Source organism: Pteropus vampyrus, unplaced genomic scaffold, assembly GCF_000151845.1.
Source record: "Pteropus vampyrus isolate Shadow unplaced genomic scaffold, Pvam_2.0 Scaffold351, whole genome shotgun sequence".
Lineage (NCBI taxonomy): Eukaryota > Metazoa > Chordata > Mammalia > Chiroptera > Pteropodidae > Pteropus > Pteropus vampyrus.
In genome coordinates, this window is record NW_011889132.1 from 2,418,763 (window position 1) to 2,423,449 (window position 4,687).

At 38.7% G+C, this 4,687-nt stretch overlaps 1 pseudogene; it reads right to left on the reverse strand.

Annotated features, from left to right (window-relative positions):
• Positions 1-4,121: 4,121 nt before the first annotated feature.
• LOC111731152 lies at positions 4,122-4,240 on the reverse strand (annotated as a pseudogene).
• Between the last annotated feature and the right edge of the window lie 447 nt (positions 4,241-4,687).

Consider the following 4,687-nt stretch of genomic DNA (forward strand, 5'->3'; position numbering starts at 1 on the left):
AGTAATTTCAGCATGTAAATACTTTAGAGGGTATTGTTTACTATATGTTCGTTTTTCAGATTGTGGCAATTCTATAAACTCAATCTTTACTTGTGCTGGATTGCATATTTTGTTATTTTTAATATTTTCAATGGTCACTATATATTATATAATTTTGGTATAAGATCCATTCCAATTACATTTTCTAAATTTGGGTCTGCATAAAATTTATGTACTACTAGTTCTTTATCATACAATAGTATTTTATCAAAGACTGGTGATCCATGTGATACATAATTTCTTAATCCTGTTATTGATATTCCTTTGCCTGTTTTAGCATGATATTGGATTATTGATATTTGTGGTCCTGTATCTATCTAATGAAAAGGTATAGTTTAATTTGACATGTTTAAATTGTGCTGTCAGTTGTATAAATGGTCTTATCTCTGGGCAGCCTAATTAAGATAATCCGAGTCTGTACTAGTTTTTTTGAAAACATTTTCTAGTAAAGTTTGTAGTTTGTTGTTGCTGTCTAGTCTGAAATTTGGATTAAAATTATTTTGCCTCGTTAGTCCACCTATATTTCTTGGTGGCCCCTTGTTCTGTTGTCTCTGATTGTACTGAGGGCTAAAGTTTGGACTGTTTGTGAATCTAGGTTTAAATTCTGAATTGAACAGTCTAAATGGTTTAAATCCAAATCTTGGCCCTGGATTATAATTTCTTGAGTTCTGGTTGTTAAGTCTCTTTCTCTGTACACTGAATGTGAATAATTTCTTAGCATTAAATGTTATTTTATTAGCGCCTTGTAATTCTGCATTTAGTCTGATTTCTTGTAGCATGTCCTGCATTATCTGTGCTGCTGCTAGTGCACTTGAATACAGCAGTTAAAGATGATCAGCGATTAATATCACTCTCTTAAACTCATTAGTAGCTGGCACCTGAAATGGGGTGGTGTATCATCCTTGCTGGGCAGACCAAGGCCAATATAGCTAATTTTCTAATTATTTTTTTGTGCCTGGTCTAAGTTATTCCATTTTAAAGTGTCTCCAGATTTTGTGGGATCTATATATGCATGTACTCTTCTCCAGGCTCTTGATATCCAATCTCATAATGTTTCTATTCTCTCTGGAGCTGCCTGTGTCATTAGCGTTATGCTTTCATTTAATAATGAGTTTTCAGTTAAACTACTAATTTGATTCATCTCGGCTCCTGTTAATTGCATAATATTTGCTCCTAAATCTCATATTTGTAGAAGCCCTTCTATATCTGTCTTTTCTTTCTGACAGAAGTCTGTCCTTATTTTCTGTAATTCTGCCCTAGTATATTCTGTTATTTCTATTACTTGCCTATGCTGCCCTTGTCCATGGTTATAATCTACTACTATTTTCTGAGTATAGATGGTCTAGCATAATAAATTCCCCTCCTCCTAAGGATTATCACTGTCTACTGGGTCCTCTGGATGGAGATCTTGAGGCCAGATCTTAGGATCTGTGGGCCCTTTTCCTTTTACAGAGGCTGGCACTCTTTTTGCTAAATTTTTGCATCTATTTCTATCCTCATCTATCTGACAAGTGGTTCTCAGCAGTATTGTTAGTATTTCCTTTTTCTCAGCCTTGGTCAATAAGGGATTAACATTCCTAGGATTTTTCCGATCTATTTTCACATCTTCTATTGTCTTGGTAGGTACCCTCTGCCTTACAATCTCTTTCACAGGGCGGCAAGGATCTTCTACTTGTAAATTTGCCTGCGGCTTCTTTTTTAGCATCTTAAATAAATTGAACGTTGTTTATGCTAGCTTTGCTGCTATTTTATACAATCAATAGACCTTTTGTTTTTTTCCATCCCACTGTAGCCAATTATATGTTGTTAAATTTTGTCTCAGTTCAAATTCTGGTCTCTCTGCTTATTGAAATATCGGTTTTGCTATTATATAATCTCTGATAAGGTAGTTTGCTGTTAATTCTCCCAAAAGATTTAATGTTAATTTTATTATTTACTGTTTTGACTAAGGAATATTGCAATACTTTAGTTAGTTGAGTCCGTGGATTCGATAACTCTGACAATGGTATTGCAAATTCAATTTTTAATTATTTCATCAGATCCACTGCTTGATTTAGGACATTTCCCAGCCACTGAGATTAAGGGTTGTCGGCCCCTGTAGTCTACTGCCTCAGGAGTATTGATCCTGTCAGTAGGAGGCCTGGATAGATCTTTAAGTGCCTACCACACCAATTGTCACAAGCAAGGAAAGCAGCTACTGTAGTAACACCCTTGGACACGTTTGTGTCTTTCCACAGTGCCAGGTTTATTGAGTGGAACCTTCTCAGATATACCAATCAGGGTACGCAGGTTAACACACAACATACAGACGTGGAAGTACAGAGTCTCAGGTGACAGAGCCAAGGGATGAAAGTTCTTAGCACCTCCCAAGCGAGCTCTGTTGACTGGCAGCAAAGAAAGCTGCGTGTCAGTCCTAAGCCAGTGGCTACAACGGGCAGAATGTCAGAGCCTTCGGCTCTCAGCACACCTGTCCGTGATGCTCTCGGGTCAGGCTTGAGCATCGTCTGTCTCAGGTGTTCAGCTTCTATGGTCCTTACAAGGTGGGATGCTTATGCTTATTTGCCCCTGCAGTTGCGGGCTTATCCAGGACAGTCCTGGGTGATGTTTCTGTGGTTTTGGGCGATCTGGTCACACCCTAAAGGAATCCCTATCATGTGCCAGTTGACATTACTGTCATGGCTCCTGTGGAATCCATTTTGTAAAGCCCAAGAAGTCCTCAGTTCTTTTTGCTCTGTACAAATAGATACTTATCATTTGCTTGAAATACAAAAACTTCAGTTTTTAAAGACTGAGGTTAAAAGCTCCGCCCTCTATGAGCTCTGGGTATAGTACCATTGTGACTTAATTCTTTAAAAAAATTAGAATTTTACCTATAAGGAGGTTTGTGTTTACATAGAGATTTACAAATTGTAGTCTTGGCTATTTTCTATTATTAGTATTTGGATCACAATTTGGATTCTATTATTCATTCGTTAAATAACTAAAATTATCAAAGTCTTGCTATAAGCTCTGTACTATGGGGATACAGAGAAGAAAAAGTTGTCGCTAGATTTCACAAATGTTTATAAAATACAGAAGTATTAACAAATAATATATATACACCATCCTATGATAAAAATGTGTAACAATGGGTTAGAAATCCACAGATCTAGCCATTAAATCAAATCGGGAGTTTAAAGAAAGGTGTCAGTAACGGATAAAATTTTGGTTAAAATGTGTAGCAATTATCCAGCTGGAAAATACGGTTGAGGGAATCCTGATTAGGATCACTTTTTTTGTAGAAGCGTGAAAAGCCAGAGAACTTTAATATACAGTTACACGCTGCTTAACGTGGGGATGGTTCTGAGAAATGTGAAATGTGTAGTTAGGCAATTTCGTTGTGCAAATATCATAGGGTGCTCTTACACAACTCAGAAGATATAACCTACCACTGTAATTGCATGTGCTATACTTTTATACAACTGGCACACAGTAGGTTTGTTTATACTGGCATCACCACAAACATGGGAGGAATTGCAGTGTAAGCCCTGACAGTTGGTTTTTCTTTTTGTAATGCAAGTGCCTGACTTAAGCTTTGATTGCTGAGGCAGTCATTTCAAAGAAGCATCCACAAAAAGGCTATGGAATAAACACATTTCCAGCCTCACAGCTAAATAAAGAACCAGGAAGCATGCTAGTGTGGGCCACCTCACCCCGTCATCCACCCTGAGGCTCCTTTGTTTTGGAACTCTGGTTGATTTAGATAACTGACCATTTGGGTCACTTGTTTTCCTCTTCCTGAGCTTTGAATTCCTGCTCTTGCATTTTAAATTCGCTAATAAGGAGTCAGCCTTTGAAATTCTAGGCCCCTACCCTCCAGCCCAATAAAAAACGGGCCCCCAGGTCCTTGGTAGCCCTCCCTCTTTCTCTCTCTTTCTACTTGCCACCTCACAGTGTGCCCCACACATGCCTTGTGAGCTCCAGGGCTTATAAGTAATAAATAAACTTTTTTTTTTCCTTTTTTTAAGGCGAGACAACCCTTGGTTGACCTCACAGATAGCAAGGACCTTGTCAGCTTACAATCCCTTATTTTTTATTTTTTACGCCTACAGCACCTGGTCTTCCTAGGTGGTCTCCCATCCAAGTACTAACCAGGCCTGACTCTGCTTAGCTTCCAAGATCAGACAGGATCGGGCTTGTTCAGGGTGGCATGGCCATAGACAAACTTTTTTCTTTCAAAGTTTCCTAACGGTTACTGCTGAAGGGTGTCTTGCAATATTAACAAAAACCCCAAGGACCAGTCCAGTCTTAACAATGGTTTAGAAAGGGGAGCTGTCTGTGGGAAGCTCACAGGCCTGGCTGAGTGTCCCCAGGTGTTTCTATCATGACTATGGAAAGGCTGAGATGTCACAAAACAGTAATGGTTTGCATTTCCTTATGACTTTACTGTGGCAGCTGCTATGTCACTGAGTGATCAAATTTTTCAGCTCCATTATAATGTTATAGGACCACTGTCTTTTATGTGGTCCATGCTTGACCGAACTGTCTTTATGCAGGGTATGACTGCATCATAATACAGCTAGATAGATAGGACAGTGTTTTGGTCACATGATGGAAGATAAGGATGCAGCCGTAAAGGGCAGATCATGAGAGATCTGTGCAACAGACC